At 42.8% G+C, this 19055-nt stretch overlaps 1 protein-coding gene across 1 annotated transcript in view; it reads right to left on the bottom strand.

Moving 5' to 3' along the window:
- WIPF1 (WAS/WASL interacting protein family member 1) overlaps positions 1-17748 on the bottom strand; it is a 62653-nt gene extending 44905 nt beyond the window's left edge. Inside the window, 1 exon segment of the mRNA XM_045558935.1 lies at positions 17664-17748. The gene's annotated coding sequence lies outside the window, so the exon portion shown is untranslated.
- Positions 17749-19055: the final 1307 nt, after the last annotated feature.

Below are 19055 nucleotides of genomic sequence, written 5' to 3'. Positions count from 1 at the left end.
TTTCATTTATTTTCAACATGTGCTATCATCACGTTTCAAAATCTTTGCCAATTTGATAGATATGTATTAATTGTCTTTTCTATTATTAGTATATTTTTTTCCACTAATAGTCTGTTATCTGGATTTTTTTTAATCATATGGATTTAGTCTTTTCCTTATTTCCTCCCCATTTGAACCTAAAGATTAACAAAAAGCTCCATGATTTTTCATAAACAAAATAAAATGTTCTAACCATTGGAGGACTGGGTAGATAGCAGTGACCATTTCTGTGTGCTTATAAAGCAAATGTTCATAAATCAAAGACTGCTTTTATTTTGCAGCTGTGACTAAGTTTGTGCAGCCTATGACAATTTTCAGCACTCTAAGAAATGTTTCTATCCCATGTTGGGTGGAGAATGTGAGACTTCCAGGCACAACTTACCACAGCTCTCTTCCTGCCTCAAAGGCAAAAGCAGGAATACCTTGGTTTATGTTATGCCCACGTACGTAAACTTAAGTGTAAAGTACAGAAAACCATTATGATCCTGAGTCACCATTTTCTAGCTTTGAGAAAACCAAAGTTCCTGGAAACTAAGGAGTAAGTATAGGCTGATCTAAAGAGCACCCAAGCTTTCTTTATCATCTTCATTAACCATTATGTACATATTTTAGAAAAAGTAAAATCTAGTTCAGAATTTTTTTTAATGATTGAAAACTTGGAGATAAAAACCTCTTTCTGAGCATAGGTCATTGAAAGCACCTCTAGCAATCTCCCTGATGGCTGACCTGAAGACCTGGGCTGGAAGGACATCCTCTGGCCTTCTTCCCCCCGGCTCTTCCCAACTGAAGACCTGAGGGAGGATGGTCCTCATTTTGCACAGTTCTCCATCCTACATTTAGAAGATGTTTGATACACCTAAACTGGACAAGCAGATCCTTTGAGGTGATGTGCCTGGCGCATACTAAACACTCCACAACTTTAGCCATCATTATCATTACAAGTGAGCTGAACTCCTCCCCAGTTAGTAAAGGAGTAAAACAAGGGTAGGTTGTGGAGGGAGGGCAAGATTGAGCAGTGACAAGGCAACGGAGGGAACCTAGCAGGTAAGGTGGCTCTTTTTGTTTATAGAGGGATTTTTCAATGCAATGTAAGAATGAAGAATTTACTCTATCTGATATTTGGAAAAACCTAGGTGCTAATAATTTCAGAATCTCCATTTATATCATTTATCTACAGCTAGTTTTCAAATATACTTAGCCCTATTTTGAAAAACTGACTTTGATCCATTCAATTTGTGCCAGTCCCAATCTCACTCAGTAATGCCTGTTTTTTGGATGCAATTTCAAATATCACTAGACTCAATGAACTCAAATTCAGAAAGAAAATGCCCTACACATTTCCCAAATTACAGTTTCTCCTCAAAGTTGAGAAGAAATAGGGATCAGTAAACTGATTTCATGCTCACTGGCTTGTTCTTATTTTACCTGGAGAGAGCTATTGCCAATTAGTAGGTAACTTAAAGTTCTGGGGCAAGAATGAGGTGCCACTTGTCCCCAAATCTTCCAATGCAGAGAACAGAACTTCTCTTCACTTCACTGAGAAAATGTACAAAAGCCCTTTGGGGTAGTCTCACCCAACGAGGAGATGGAAGACAGCGTTTATTTTCAAGGCTGCTTTATTCTAGTAGCTGAGGAGTAAACAAAGAGAACAGTAACAGTCTGTAATGTTGTTAGAGGTGGCACCTCACAAGCTGAGAGAAAATGGGCCTTAAGGCAAGATCTGATTTCTTTGAGCAAATGAGAAAACAAACCACAATTCCTATCATTATGCTCAAGTTCAGCCACCACAAGGTGATGGCACTCTGACGTGGAAGGTATTAGCGCCTAGAGTCAAAGAAAGCTTTAGCAAAATTGAACACCGCACAGAAAAGAAAGTATCCAACCTTCATTGGCAGGGCATTCATGGAAAACCCATATGAAGATCAATGTGAAATTTTATTTTCCAAAGTACAAAAGCTTCTGTACACAGAACTTCCTATTCATCCAAGACTCACTCCCACCTAATGCAAGATACCCTGTGGAGGCACATGTTTAATATTCTTCACCAGCACCGTCTCCTGCATTCTCTTCAACCCCTAACTGCACAAATGTTGAGATAAAGTTTTCTTCTATTGCTCCCCCCACCCCAATATCTTGAAAATATAGATGACTGTTTCTCAGAAATGCGAAGAGAGACATAAAGATGAGAGTATCTCAAAAAATATTTATAGCATAAGCAACATGTAGAAGTTCAAGCAATCGAGAATAGTGGCAACGCAGATTCATTCTGCTCTGGATTCTGTGACTTCTATATAATCAATTTTAAAAATGCAGCTTTAAAACAAGTCTTAAAACTATGATATGACTTTATGCTAAAGTAGTCAAAATCAACATAAAAGACAGTATATAATATATTACTCATAGAAGTAACTGATAACTATTACCACTTTGCTAGAATTTGGGCTTTGACAGAAATAAAGTCCTTGAAAGGACTCAGTCAACTCAGTGGTGATTTTCCTTAAGGGCAACTCCTCCTACTTCCTACACAAAATTAGCAATTATATTTTAAAAATATATAAAGTCAGAATTTGATAGGAATCAAATCAGTTTTTTAATGAATGAATCTGAGAACATAACAATCACTATAAACATACTATGGTTATATATTTTAACTCTCTAGTTCTAGTTCTATTTTCCTTAGTCTAAGTATAAAAGTACTTAAAGCTTTAGAATTTACTCTTGAGATACTATCAACTATTACTATCTTCATGACAAAAACAATTTATGAAGTTATGAGAAATGGAATAATAGTTATAAAACATGTTAGCAAAGCACTGTTTATGTTTGTACATCAACAATGAAAAATATTCAAAGGTTATTCATTGCTAAAAATATTTAAAGCATAATAAAAAGAAAATTAAAAAATGCCTTTACTCAAACTTGCAGTTTCTAAAGTTTATCAGGACGAGAGAAGCTGGAAGTATCAGAGATTAAGTAGAAATCCATATTTAAAAGAGTTCCATGGAATTCTCTGAACGAGAGAGCAGGCAAAGGTCATCCGAGGACATTATTTTAGCTTAAACTCTGAGTATCATTCAAGAAGGGGAGCCAGTGCCTGATATTAACAAAGTGCAGTTTTCTACTGCTGAGCTCAGAAAACAGCCCACCCTATTTGCCAAAATCGGTGGATGAGGAATCATTTCATGAACTCATCCCAAAACATGAAATACGCCAGTCAAATTTTACTGTCATCCCTCAATCATCACTTGGCTTGGCTTGGCTGGCGGCCAGCGGGAATATCTGCCTCTGCAAAACCGTTTCAAAGGAATGACTTGGAGGAAATGGTGTGCTGATACCACGAAAAAAAATCCCTCAAACACAAAGATAGTTCAAAAAGCATCTGTCTATGGCTCAGAGGAAACAAACAGCTCAGCTCATTTCAACTCAAAATAAACCCAAGAGACCAGTTTACCTTGGCCATGGCTACACACATACAGGAAAATTGAAGGTCGGCATTTATCCAGTGATTTTGTTCCATGCCAAAGGGGATGAAAGGGCAGGATTATCCATCCTGAGGTCAAGATGGTATAACGCAAGATACACCCAAGCCCGCGTGGCTTCAGAAATAGAATCATGTACACAGGAGGATTTTGCATCTTCTTTCCATGAGATGCCCCCCCCATCTCTGCCGGAATGCCAGGTCCGACACCCCTCCCAGAGCCCCCATGAGACCAGAAGCTCCTTCTGAGCCTCCCATGTGCTCTCTCCCCTTCCAGGGGTCCTCCCTCCTTTGTGTAGTCCTTAAAGAGCTAAGAAGGGAGGAGAGGATACCTAAAATACTTGTTACAATCTTTTAAATGACCAATATTGAATTTTCCATCTTCTAGCATTTAAAAATATTCTTCAAATTATGTGCACACGTTGGCAATAAAGATCATGTTTTATTTGGTTTTGAAAATCATTTAGAGTTTTCTGCAAATGCAGTCACTTTTCCAAGAGAATAGGTGGCTACTGAAATTTCAAAAAGATCCTTATTTTCAAATAACTTGTATTTGAGAAGATCTTTGTCAGCAAAAGTCTTTATTTTTTTAAAAAAAAAAATCCTGGTTCTGTATTGCTATTTTGAGGTGTTTACTGCCAGCGAGGTTAAGGAAGCCCAAAGAGCTTTCTGGTTTTGGTCACTCAAGGAAATTTCATCTCACAACTGATGACTTACTTATTTTATTTTCATTTCTTTAGAGAAAGACAAGAGTGATTAACCTTTAATATTTGAAACTTGTGTCACTGACCTTCAACTGGATGGTGAGAGTTTTAGTTCAAAACATTTAGAGCCCAGACCACATATGGGGACAATTAAAATGTTTTAAATTGTGCTGTCCCTTCTTCAAGTGTTGGCCATGACACTGAAGCTGGGCACAGGAAGGAGAGGTTTTGTGTCAGCTCAGTCCTAGGCTGCAGATTTCGCCGTGGGTCTTTCTAGGTGGCACACCAGTCAGCAATCCTCTGCAGCTCATAAAACCCAACATAACCTTTTGGGCTGCTCTGGAAAAAACACATTGAGCAATAAGGGATAGAATACTTGGTGTTCAGTGTTTCCAGAGCTACTTTCTGGCCAGGAGAAATACCAAATCACAGGCATCTGGAAAAGAGAGACAGCCCAGAAAGAACGATGATCCCACAAAGTCTGCAAGCACAGACTGCTCCTATATGTTCATCTGCCCGCTGTCTGCTTCACACTGAGCTGCAGGCATTGGAGCAAACTAATTCTATCAGACGTGGCTCAAATACTAGTGTGGCTTATAGGGGCAATGGGTTGACTTCCAGGGAGTGAAATGTTATTGTTCTGATCACCTTGAGGATACAGGGAGCGGTGAAAAGCCTCATTCCATGGCAGCATCAGAGAAAGAAGGAAGTGTGGCCAGGGGAATCGCACCACGTGGTGCTGCTGTTCCCCACCAGGGCTGCCAAGGGCTCGCTCAGCTGTAGAAAATTATCAGAAGGCCCAGCGGCATCTCTCTGTGTAGCTTATACACCATATTATGTTTTCTTGGCTGGTCCACGCATGGAAAGGACTGAACAAAGATACCAGAAAGCAGACCAGATGCAACGTGGACTGACGCAGAGGTGGCAAGGGCGTGGCCTAGAGAGGCAGAGGGTGGATAGTGGCCTTTGAGGCTTCCTTCTTTCCACAGTTCTTAGTCACAAAATTTCCTTTGTGGATTTTAACAGTAACCAGTAGGCCTTGGAAAATGAATCGGTATGCTAGTGGAAAATGCCAAAGGTCATCTTGTCTCTTCAGCAAGGTTTTTTATAACCTTTCTTTTATACTCTTCAAGGTCTCTTTCCAGAATAATTTAAGACCCCACAATTACAAGCACTTCCTTTGTGCCTACATCCCCCTCTGAGATCAGCTGCAGCTGGGCCCACCCCACCCATGGCCAAGTGGGTGAAAGCAGGATGCTGGCCCAGGGGTGGCCGGTGCTCAGGCCGGAGAGCTGGCCTGCATGAAAAGCTCTGCTCAAACAAGGACAGGTGACACACCAGGCAGCTCAGGCCCCTCCTTGTCTCAGAAGGGTGAACTGGCAATTGTGGGGGTGAGTGGCAGTCGGTCGCACCAGAGAGGTAAGTGGAGGCAAAAAGGAACAGCTGAGCCAGTCAGTCAGTGACACAGGGGCAGAGAGGGGACCAGGGTGTGTGGGGCTTTTTCAGGTGCCTGAACTGCATCCTAGTCTTAATCGTTCTAACAGTGTTAATACCAACAATAACCATAGTGACCATTAACATTTCTTGAGCTCTTACTATGTGATAAGAAGTATTCTAGGGCCGGGCGTGGTGGCTCACGCCTGTAATCCTAGCACTCTGGGAGGCCGAGGCGGGTGGATTGTTTGAACTCAGGAGTTCGAAACCAGCCTGAGCAAGAGCGAGACCCCGTCTCTACTAAAAATAGAAAGAAATTATCTGGCCAACTAAAAATATATATATAGAAAAAATTAGCCGGGCATGGTGGCACATGCCTGTAGTCCCAGCTACTCGGGAGGCTGAGGCAGTAGGATCGCTTAAGCCCAGGAGTTTGAGGTTGCTGTGAGCTAGGCTGATGCCACGGCACTCACTCTAGCCCAGGCAACAAAGTGAGACTCTGTCTCAAAAAAAAAAAAGTATTCTAGGCACCTTTAAAAGTATTATTAACTCATTCGATTCTTACAACTTTATGAGATGCATATGATGATGATGATGATGATGGAACCAAAGCCCAGAGAAGTCAAGTAACTTGACCAAGGCCACCAAGCTTGTAAGTGCAGAGACATAATCTGAACTCAAATGGTCTGGCTCCATGCTCTAAGCGCTCTGTGCCAGGAACTACTGGGAGCTTTGGAAGCAACAAAGGAGACTCAGCCCTGTGCTAACCCTCGGAACTTTATACTTATTAATAGCAGGGAAAGACTTGTTCTGCACATGATGACCATACTAGAAAGTGCTTCCGGTGTTTATATTGTAAAGTCACACTTATATGGCCTGATGCATGATATATACGGTATCTTATCTTTGTACGTATTGTGCCCAGCTTTGCATAATAATATATTGTGCTCTGAGCTCACTGAATCAATGATTTCTAAAAAGTACTTTTTAAAAATCCTCCAAGCAAGAACAGACATAGTAAGGATGGCCTCCTTGGAGGTCTTCCTTCCTAGGATGCAGGGTCAGAGGGAGGCTGAGGGGATGACAACACGTCACAGTCACGCTGGCTGGGAACGGCCCTGAGAAAGCATGTGCCTGTAGCTGGTGTGACAGCACCGTCTCCAGGCACTGCAGAACCGTGGTGAGTTCTGGCAAAGTGTCGCCTGAGGCAAGATGCCGTGGCCTTTCCTCTTTTCTACCACAGCTCACTGTCAGCAACTTACGCACGCACAGATCCCCTTTGCCCCGAAACGAGTTTTTGTGTTCGTCTGTAGCACTCTTGAGTTGGTGCTCCCAGACACCACGTGTCACATCTTTTCCTCTCTCCACCCCTACAGCACCCAGCACACTGCTTCACATTTGGCAGTAGTTTAAAACATTTCAAACAATTTTTCACTAAACTATGATGGTAGCGTGAGTCTACAGCGGAAAATGGTGAGCACAAGTAAGTTTAAGGAAGATAAGTTAGCCACCGTCCTACTGGGTAGAAATACACATTGTTAACTTTTGCAAATATTTCCTTCCAGTCCTTATATATGTCTAAAATATTTTAAAATTAGGATTATAATGTATGTGGTTTTGTTTGTTTGTTTTTTGAGACAGGGTCTTGCTCTGTTGCCCGGCTAGAGCGCAGTGGTGTTAATGCAGGGATAAGGCAGAAAAGGAAGGTTGAGAGAGCCTGAGGGCAGCCACTTTGGCCAACACCAGACCCTAACCACCCTGAACAAGGACGTCACCAGCAAGTCACCAGGCTGGGACCACCCAAGGATGGATGAATTACTAAGCTAGATGCCTTACAAACTGTACTTACCGTTCTCTGACAGCAGTTTATGATTAACCTTATGATTAACCTATAATGGCCTGACCTCAAGACAATGCTGGTCGTGCATGCGGTTTTTGAACATTTAAAAATGTTACCATTGCCCTATAACGGGTCACCCCCCTGCTCGGGGGAGGACCCCTGCTCTGTCTGTGGAGTCTTGTCTGTTGTCTGTCTCTTTCAATAAACTTTCTGTCACTAGTTAGCTCATGCTTGAATTCTTTCCTGCATGAAGCCAAGAACCCACTTGGTGGGTTCAGAAGGCTTTCCTGTCTTCAATGGGACACACTCTGCATCAGTGTCACCATAGCTCACTGCAACCTCCAATGCCTGGGTTCAGGCAATCCTCCTGCCTCAGCCTCCTGAGTAGCTGGGACTACAGGCATGTGCCACCACACCTGGCTAATTTTTAAATTTTTTGTAGAAAAGGAGGTCTCGCTATGTTGCTCAGGCTGGTTTTGAACTCCTGGCCTCAAGCAATCCTTCTGCCTTGGCCTCCCAAAGTGCTAGAATTACAGGTGTGAGCCACCGTGCCTGGCCTGTATGTAGTTTTGAATCCAGTTTTTGTTATACTTTCATGCCACTAAATATTCTTTGAAAACATGATTTTTAATGACTGTATGGTATTCATTCATTTATTTATTTAACACTTATTTAACATTTTCCTATTGCCGGTTATTTAGTTATTTCTTACTTTGCTTTTAAAATTGTGCTAATGTCAATGTCTTCATACACAAGTCCTTGGACACTGCTAGGATTATGCTATTGAATAAATGATAGAAACATAAGTACTGAATCAAAGACTCTGAACAATTTAAACCCACTTGATACACAGTGCAAATGGACTGTGGGGAAGACCTAGACTCCCTCTGGCCACAGAAAAGAATGCTCCCTTCACCATACCCTGTCAACACTGAATGTTGTCGTTTTAGAAGATCTCTACCTTAATTTGGTTTCTCTTTAATGGGTCAGAATAGTGCATATATTTAAACTCTATGCTTCTAAGTAAAATTTCAAAAGGGCTGCTTATATATTATTAAGAGCAAAACAAGTCTATAGCCAGCAGTCCCCAAATTCAAGACCCTTAAAGCATTTTAAGGCTTTAGAATGTCAGAAATGGAAGTCACTGAGAGAGAAGCCACTGAGTAAAGTGTTTCAGTGTTTAAATAAGGAAACCAGGCTGGGCACAGTGGCTCATACCTGTAATCCTAGCACGCTGGGAGGCTGAGGCAGGAGGATCGTTTGAGGTCAGAAATTCAAGACCAGCCCGAATAAGAGGAGACAGCGCCCCCCAACCCTGACTGCAATCTCTACTAAAAATAGAAAACATTAGCTGGGCATAGTGGCACGCACCTGTAGTCCCAGCTACTCGGGAGGCTGAGGCAGGAGGATCGCTTGAGCCCAGGAGTTGGAGGTTGCTGTGAGCTAGGCTGACACCACAGCACTCTAGCCCGGGCAACAGAGCAAGATTCTGTCTTAAAAAAAAAAAGTAACCAAAGCTCAGAGAGTGACTTCGACTTAACTAGAATCTAGGCGTCTTGCATGGCAAGTCATTTCTTTAGAATGGGTTGATTCATCAACCTAACGGAAGTAACAAACCACTGTTACCAGAGTGAAAGTATAAGGGAAAAACTGCATAAGAATATATTTGAAAAAGAAACAATTATTATTCTAAATTCTATTTCATCTTCATGGCACCAAGTCCGAAAAAGTTATTTCACAGGCCAAAGCAAAACTTCACATCTAACTACTCCTCTATTCTCAAGAGCCTTGCTTAAAGTTACGGAAGATTTTTTTCCTGGAACCATTAAAATATTCAGGATTTATCCATTATCCTCTCACCCAGCCAACTATTACTACATCTATACTGTGACCACGCCCTGTGCAGGGTGCTAGGGTAGGAGGCGGGAAGGTATCAAGGTAAGAAATGAGGATTCATTTGGGGGAAACACGGGAACAAACAATCATAGTGTATGTGACAGGGCAGTGACAGGTGCACAAGATGCCCTGGGAGGGCACAGCAATGGACAGGGAAGGCTTCACAGCGAGCAGACACACGAGCTGCACCTGTGCTTGAACACAGTGTGGGGGGAGGGAAGGGAATCCCACGGGTGAGAGGATGGGCCCATGGGGGCAAAGCTGCAGTGAGACGTGGCTAGACATGGTGGCCTGGGGGGTGGGCGCTGGTGGGAGGTGAGGCTGCAACGGTGGTCTGGGGTCAGGCAGCGTTCCGAAGTTTGGACTTTTGCCAGGAGGTGTGGGGGACCCATGAAAGCTATTTAAGTAGTGGTGCTATGGTCAAATTTGTGCCTTTTCAGGCTCACTGTGATGTGGGAAAGGAGTAGAGACGCTGAAGGCAGGCTTATCTGCCTTGGTCCAGACCACAGGGTTTGCAGGCCTAAATTAGGGACAGGGAAAAGAAATATAAAAGAGGAGATAACAGAGATAAATAATAAAGGATAAAATTAAAAAATGTTTCTCCCTATGTCTCCTAAAATTATCTCACAGACCACCAGTGGTATGATTATCAAACTTTGAAAACTCTGTCCTGAAGGCAGGGAAGGGAAGTGACACTTGCAGATCCCTTGGTTGTGCCAGAAGTGCTCAGTGGGGTGCACACAGCTCACCTTGCCGGAACCTCATTCTCCTACACACTGGCTGTTTTCAGGCTGGTATTTATTCTGGCTGATCAGCACGTGCACCTACCAGTTGTTGAACATTTTACATATCATCCCTACCTATAAGGATATTATCATCTTCATTTCAATTTTCCAGAGGTTACAGAGCTGGTAAGTTTGGGATTTGAGTTTTAACTATAAACATCACAAAACAGAGACAGCTACAACACCTATCATAATGCCCTCCTAAGAGGTGCTATATTTCTTGTTCATAACTGGTTGATTTACCATTAAGAATTATCTATAAAGCCTGAAGACTTTAAGAGATAAGAATTGGAAAATTTCAATGATGCACAGTATCAAAATGGTTTAAAACAAATTTGTTATACATTAATATATGGGCTTCTTTATTTATACATTAAATAACAAGATCTAGTGGCCAGTCTTATAATTACTATAATTTCAAAGTGGTAATGAGTGTAAACACTATCTGAAGATATCTGCAATTGTAGTGTGTATTAGGTCATCTATTGTTACGTAACAAATTATCCCAGAACTAAGTAGCTTAAACCAACAAACATTTATTTTATCACAGTTTCTGTGGGTTAGAGATTTGGGCACAGCACAGCAGGCTGCCCCTGGCTCAAGGCCTCTCACAAGACTGCAATCAAGGTGTCAGCTGCGGCTGGGGTCCCATCTGAAGGTTCGACTGGGGAAGAATCTGCTTCCAAGTTTGCTCACATGTTGTTGGCAGGATTCAGTTCCTCTCTGGCCACTGGTCATGGCCTCCCTCAGTTCCTTGCCAGGTGCCTGTCTCTGGAGGGCAGCTCAGAACATGGTAGCTGGCTTCCCTCACAGTGAGCAAGGGAGTGAGAGAAAGCCCCCAAGTTGGAAGCCACAGCCTTTTTATACCAAATTTCAGAAATGACATCCCATCCTCTCTGCCACATTTTATTTGCCAAAAATGATTCATTAAATCCAGCCCATACTTGGGGTGGGGAGGATTTATACCAGGGCATGGATTTTAGGAGCTGTAGCTCATTGGGTGACATCTTATAAACTGTCCACCACTTAATGACATAAAATACCTATGATTTCTACTGGTGATGATGTCACAAGTGCTACTAACTCAACTGCAGTTTGCTGGCTACATTCATAATCAAAGGAAATGCAAAATTTCAGTTGGAAGTCAGTGAACATAAAGACATCCTATTTTTCCCATCCAGTTCATAGACTTCAGGTTAAAAACCCCTGTGTTAAAGGATGCAGCTTATCTTGCACCATCTAAAAATCAGTCTGGTGCTTTGTGGATGGGCACAAGGATTCCTCACATGCCCCTGGAATCTACCATCTGTGGCCATTTACTGTGTTTGTGAAAGATTCTTTTTTTTAAAAACCATGTGGTACTGCTAGTGCAGCTCAGAAATAAATCAACTTTGAGAACTTCCCTCACAGCTGCAAAAGGCAAGTGTTTGGCACCAATAAATCAGGATTAGCGGAGCTCAGCTCATAATGAACCTTTCACCTCCTCTGGGCAGGTGGTCACCAACTGAACTCTGGGAGCAAACAAGCCATGGTGAGATGTAATCACCACTTTCCTCATGGCAGGCAGGACTGGAGAGGAAAGCAAGTGGAGGGGAAGAGGTCTTCCTGCAAAATTCAAATCTTCTTAAGCCTTGGGCCCTCTGAAAACATGAATCAAAATTGTTTCTAGGGTCCCTGCTTGGCCTCTGCTTATTACCTTTCCAGTCATAACCACTCAGCTATTTTCTTTCTGGACAGTGAAAAATAGCCTGGCATGCTATCAACAGGCCCATATCAGAGAACCAGTGAACTGGGGACACAATTATAGGTTTTAGTTTTGCCTTCCTGGACCCCAATCAAAATTTGTCATCACCTGTTCACAGAAATGCCTTCTGTGTTTCATTTTATTGGGGTAGAACAGGGACAATATTCAAAATATTTAACAACCAATGAGGCACCAGCACTAACCAGTCAGGACACTGACCGATGCTGGAGCGGGGTCCTGGGGCACCCTGTGCTATGCCAGGCACCCATCCTTTAGGTGCCGAATGGCGGGTGATGTCTTAGGGGTCCTGCGAGTATGCTCGGGTGACTACTCACTAACTGATTTTGAAGCATCTCGGTTTTTTAATAACCAAGAAGTCTGTTATTTAATAACCAGTGCAGACAAGACTGATTACCAACTGCAGGGAGTAGGGGCTACTCCTTCCAAGGGCCCCCATGGAGGGCTACTGGTGTGGGAGCTGCCCTGGTCACCCAGCAGTGCTCTGACACTGGCATTACAGGGACAGAGCCCAGCTCCCCTTTCTGAACCCTGAGCGGAGGCCAGAGCCCCCAAGTCCTGGACCACTTCCAAGGCTCACAGAACCCCTCACTCAGGTCTCCTCGGGTGACTGGCTGGCAGTCTCCCAGTTTCCAGGCGCCTTCTGGGAGCAGCCAGGGACAGCTGCTGCCGGCTGGCACCAACAGGCTTCTGTGCAAGAGAGGGCGGGGTGTTCCCCTGTGGGTTTGATGGAGGGGCAGTTCGCAGCCCACAGGGCAGCCACACCACTGTAGAGGGCAGAGGCCAAACAAAAGACTGTTCACGGACCCTCCCACTTCAAGGACTGGGTTAGCCATCACCGAAATTTTGGAATTGAGCCCTGGGTTTTAGGTTTATCACCAGGACGATCACTCTGCATTACCTCTTGGTCAGCGTGATTTTACAGAGATGCTCTGGTTTGTTTTACTTTACTCCATACTTCTGGGAAGCGGACCAGGGAGGCTGGATGCAGCCAGACCCGAGTCTGAACTCTGGCCCCGTGGAAGGTGGTCAAACCACTTCGCCTCTCAGAGGCAGTTTCCACCTCTGTAAGTGGGGTCAGAGTACTGCCTGCCTCCCAAGCGGGATGAGGGTCTACAGAGATCATTTAAAGATGAATTTGATCCATGACCTTCTTTCTTGAAGGCTGAAGGCAAGGTTGAGAATTAAAAATCTTTAGTCTCAGTTTGGGCTGGGAAACACCAGTGTTATTCCAGTGTACTTACTAACTTAGGTATTTTTAAAATTGATGCTTTTTGTTCTTGCAAGCTGACTAAAAAGCAAAGACAAAAAAGTGACTTTAGGGGTCAAACATAAGTTAATAGTCTTGCATAGACTTAGATCCAACCATAAGACCTCAGAGTTCTCCCTCTTGAATAAAGATAATGTACAGTTGTCCCTCAATATCCATGAGGGATTGGTTCCAGGTCCCCTGTAGATACCAAAATCGGTGGACGCTCAAGTCCCTGACATAAAATGACATAGTATTTGGGTATAATCTATGCACATCTTCCTGTATATTGTACTTTAAATCATCTCCTCTACATTACTCATAATTCAATCCAAATGCTATGTAAATAGTTGTACTGGTTTTTATATTATTTTTTATTCTTGTGTTGTTATTTTTAAAAAATTGTTTTTGAATATTTTCCATCCATGGTTGGTTGAAAACAAGGATGCAGAACTCACGGAGATGGAGGGCTGACTGTATCATCTTTGCCACAGGAAAACAGTACAGATTAATTCATTCAATCTGTATAACTAGATAATATGTGTTTCAATGACAATAAATGCAACTTGAATTATATTTAAGATATAAAATCTACAAACACATAAAAATTATAACAACCTTACAATATTTCCTTCAATTGTCTTGATGTATATAAAAGCAGAGGAAAGCTGGATTTGTTTAGGAATTGCTTTTGCCCATTTTCTTTAAAAAAAAGGTTTTTTTCCTTAAAATAAGAATCATGAAATCACTGGGGCTTGAGCAGTGAAAGATAAGGTTTGAGATAAGAATCCTGACTCTTCCACTCCTGTTTATCCAAAAGAACATTTTCTCTCTTCAATGAGTAAGTCACTGTACAGCACCAACCTTCTAACTGATGAAGAAATGGAGGGAAACTGAAATGGCAGAGTAAAAAAATCAATCAGGCATACAGGCAATCCCTCCCAGGGTAGTGTCACTGAGCATACACTGCATTCATGGCATATTAGTTAGCAGACAGCACCTTCAGCAACAGAATTACCACATAGCACTGAGTCAAGCTGTCCTTCACATCTCTCCTACCATTTCTTTGTAGAAAATCTATAATCTAAACACCTACCATGGCCACCCTTCCAGAATAACCCCACTGGTCTTGCTCATTTTCCTGAGACAACAGCCCAAGTCCCCTTTGGATCCTTACTACCCAGAAGCAAAACATGAACATTTTGTTCGAGTCATTCATGATGGAAAATGGTAATGATCCTGCAATATGCGCTATCTTCAAGTCTGTGTTTGGGGAGGAAGGGTGGTATAAAAAGACACAATTACTGAATGATTCTCAGAAGCTAAACATAGAATTACCATATGAGCCAGCAATACCACTTCTGGGTATACACCAAAGGAACTGAATGCAGGCTCTCAAAGAGATATTTTCAAACCCATGTTCACAACAGCATTATTCACAATACCCAAAAAGTGGAAGCAACCCAAACGTCCATCAATGGATGAATAGATAAAAAAAAGTGTGCTATATACAGACAGTAAAATATTATTTGGCCCTAGAAAGGAAGGAAATTCTGACACATGCTACAACATGGATGAATCTTAAAGACATTATGCTAAGTGAAATAAAACAGTCACAGAAGGACAAATACTGTATAATTCCACTTATATGAGGTACCTAGAGAAGTCAAATTCGTAGAGACAGAAAATAGCAAGGTATGTGCCAGGAGTTGGGGGGAAGTGAATGGTGAGTTGTTGTTTAATGGGTGTAGAGTTTCAGTTTTGCAAGATGAAAAGAGTTCTGAAGGTTGGTTGTACAACAATGTGAATACGTTTAACACTACTGAACTGTACACTTAATGGTAAAGATGGTAAATTTTATTGTATGTGTCTTTTATCACAATTAAAAAAAAAAAACCAAAAACCCAAACCTATGGTTCCTAGTATTTCCCAGTGTGAGGGTGACAACAATATTACCTTACACACGCCCAGGAACTTCTCTCTGAGAAATCCAGAGAGCTGGGCCTCCAGATTTGCTCATGCCAACTTAAAATGATGACCAAGGATGAGTTCAGTTGTAAAGGCTGAGCTCATCAGAGTTTTATTTTTTATTTTCTTTTTCCCTACTAGCATGAATGTTTGGTATACATCCCCATTTTATCCCTCTGAAACTCAGACCACCCAAGCATCTGTGGATGCTAACTCGCAGTCTCAACTCTGGAATTATCTGGGGTTCTGGGGAGAAGATGCCTGCTATGTGTCAGGGTCTGGGGGAGAAGAGAGATTTGTGAAGTCGGCCCTATTCCTCTTCTTGTTTAGAGAATTCAGGAATGTGCCCATACTGTTTCTCACCAAAAAATTCACCCATTTTCTCTACAGATTAAAGGTGACCATTCATCTCTTTACACTATGACCTTCCAACTGAACTCAGTGTTCAACTTATTAGTCATTCCAGTCTAAAAATTGCAAGCAAGATTAATACTCCAGGTGCTCTCCCCCACCCAACAGAATCTGCCAACTTCTGCCAATCTGCATCCTCCTTTTTTTTTTTTTTTCCCAGAACTACTTCCAGGCCTGGGAATTAGAGGTGTTGCATAATGACAACACTTTATAAACCTTTTCTTGCATCTCAAACACAAAGGAACACAGGGAAAGTAGACTGGAAAAGGGACTGAGAAATGGCTGGGGAGAGAAGGTACCCCCAAAGAACTGGAAACATCTGCTTTTGGAAGGATAGATTTACAAAAAAGACATCAGGTCCATCTGGAAAGTATTTTAACAAAATAAAAAGCCCATTTCTACTATGAGCAGAAGATTAGCAGAATACAAAACTCCCTGAACAACAAAGCTCTATGACCAATTAAAAAAGCAAAACAAAACCGAAAGAAGAGTTCCTTGGAGGGATGTCCAGCCACTGCTAAGCTGTGAGCCGCTCCTGGGTAGTGCCATGTACGAGACCTTACTAGGGCAGTTCCCATTTGCATGTCTCCTGCAGGCATTCATGTGAAGGGCTCCAACTAGCAACAAATCCAATCTCCTCTCCATCCCCCTAACCCGATGAGGACATGGGCTGCCTCTGTCAGAACCAGCACAGGGTTTCTCAAACTCCCAGAGCTGAAATCTCCAGCTTAGAATCTTCCCTTACTCTGCCAGCTTCCTCTCCATTTTCTTGCACAACATGGTAGTAAAAAATAAAACAAAATGTGGCAATCTGAGAATGGAATCAACAATGATTTTTCTCTTTCATCACTGTTCTGGTTACTTGGTATTATTAGGATATAAACAACACGTGACTCCGTTAACCCCTCAACCCTTCGTTGTTTTTTGGTACAGACACATTTTAGAGAACACTTCGGGTTGCGATGAAGAGATGACACAGGAAGATCCTAATCCTGGTCTCCTCTCATTATCCTCCCTGCCTCAATTAACATGTTAACACAGCCAAAGAAGCAATCTAGTATGTTTCCAAAACATCTGGTAAAAGCTCAGCTTGGCTAACCTGTTCAAGAGCACAGCAGTTCAATAATGTAGTAACTTCCTTCTTCTAATTCAGATTTGAGACATTTTCCTTTTTCATACATAGATCTGAATGAGGCAGGTCATTGTGTAAAAGCCTTTTAATGACTTGAAAGTTCTTTATTAAACTGTCCCTCATTGGCCATAGGAGGAATGATCTTGGTCCCTTTACATGTTTCTGGGCTCTTATTTCCAACCTCTAACCAACTTTCTGGCTCTTTTGTAGACTCTTCAAATCTTCCTTTCTACAGGAAGTGGCAGGCTGGGGACAGAAAGCTCTAGTGACAGGCAAACCTCATGGCCTGCTCAGGCTCTGCGAGGTTCTTACATTCTGGTGCAGGCAGAGTATAGTCAAGCTGCCCCTGCCTCTCCGACTCCACTCCCATTTTATGTTAGTAAGAGAAGGAAGGGAGGAAAAAGGGAAGGAAGAGAGCCGAAAATATAAAGGAAACTTAAGAATTTGTAACAACATGAGAAATTATTTTAACATAAAATACAAGCCAAAAGATGTGTTTTACAAGATGAAAAGTAGATAAAAACAACGAACTTTTACATACAGCCTTGCAGGATGTTTTTACACACAATATTTCTGTATTTTCTAACACCCTTTGAACACCCCACATGTCTGCAAACGCAAGCCGATCTGTCCCATTTCAGATTTATGCTAATAGGTAAAAATGACAAGAGGCCTAGCTGAAGTCCATGAAGTAAGTTATCTAGTGCACATCTGAAGTTTGTTTCTTCAGAGGCACAGAAGTTCTAAACAAGGAAGCAAGAGATTCTGAGAATTTCATTTTCACCATAATGGCTCAATGTTTGTTCCTCTAACAATGTGCAGTTACCAGCTATGGGCTGGCTCTTCCATTCAGAGCCAAAGCAAATTCTTCACGTTAGAGAAATAGTTAAAGACAGTTCAAGGAAAGAAAATCAGGTGTTTTAGAGTGGCTATGAAAGGTTTTTCAGGGGGGAAAAAGCACTAACCTGTGTTGTTTTAATCGGCAGAAAACGACCAAGTTCTCAAGTTCCCCTGCTGTCTTCTAGCCAGCTTCCTGTAACTGTTGCATGTGACATTATACTTCCTCACTTCACCTTCTTTGACTCGCCTCTCCTCTCTAACCGGTCAGAGGCATGTGATAAGATCTTTTGCTGCTTGCTTCACACACGGGTAACCCTGTGTCTACAGAAATGGTTGTCTCCCTGCAGGGGTCCCCAAACTTGTTTTGGGTGTTCCTAGGACACAGGTAAAGAGGAGATAAGCCAGGGGGAGTAATGTCTGGGCTCTGGGCACTTGTGACTCCACAAGGAAAGAGAGGGGGAACGGGAGAGACGGAGAGTTTTGAGCCCAGGGTTGCTCATCCTGGACTTGGGGTTCAGCAGCCTGGGGCCCTCCTGTCATCAGGTCAACCCCTGCTACTGCCGCCCTCCGGACTGCTGCGGAAGGGCCCTCAATGGCGCTGCACCCAGGAGGTCCCCATGCCCCTCTGTGGAGGGCACCACCACCAAAGCGGCACAACCCATGTCTTGGCTTATGCTTCTGGATCCTGCAGCGACCATGACCGCTCACCCTGAATTTCCGGGGACCGTCTTAAGTTCACATGCAGTCCATTCGGTCATGCTGTCAGATGGTATGCCCCAATTCTTGGTTCAGAAAACAAAACCATCGTATTCTCAGACTCCCAGGGCTAAATAACTGGCAGACATTTCCCCTGCCGGTTTTCAAAATATGCCAGCCTTTTTGGTTTCCCCTAAAAGGCTGATCATCTTCCTGCAGGAAGGTGGTGGGTTCCTGGCCACACGTGAGCCCTGGCCATGGGGGCCTCCGATGCTGGCCTGGCAAGAGCACCAGGGACAGTGACCGGCTGTGTCCCCCTCTGTCCTGGATGGTGGTGGGGGGGGGCGTGGAGGCTGGGAGAGAGCAAGAAATCCAAGGGCACCATTTCTAGCTTGCTTGTTCCAGCAGTCAGTGCCTTCCTCTTTCCTTTTATAATTCCCCTAGCTATCAGGAGGGTCCAAACAAACTGGAATTTGTGAATATAGGAAGTGGTGGGTGGGAATAAAATGATGTCCTGGACCAAGGGGAATATTCTGCAATTTGTACAACTCGACTCAGTGCAAAAACCCCAAAGTTCTTTCTTTTTGGCAGCCTTTGCATAATTCCTTTTAAAAAACGCTTTTAAAGGGATTTTTTTAACTGTAGGCAAGTTCCAAGACTTGAAAATATTACCCTATAATTCCCCGACAAAGCTTTCCATGTGAGAATACCAAGTCAGGGACCAGTCCTGAGAGGCAGAACTGTGGACAACAGTGAAACTCTGAAGTCTCACTGCATGATTGAATCTCCGGCTTTGAAAAATAGGTATAACTGTTTCACCA

Source organism: Lemur catta, chromosome 8, assembly GCF_020740605.2.
Source record: "Lemur catta isolate mLemCat1 chromosome 8, mLemCat1.pri, whole genome shotgun sequence".
Lineage (NCBI taxonomy): Eukaryota > Metazoa > Chordata > Mammalia > Primates > Lemuridae > Lemur > Lemur catta.
Note: the sequence above shows the minus strand (reverse complement) of the source record. Positions and strands in the feature narration are given on the sequence as shown.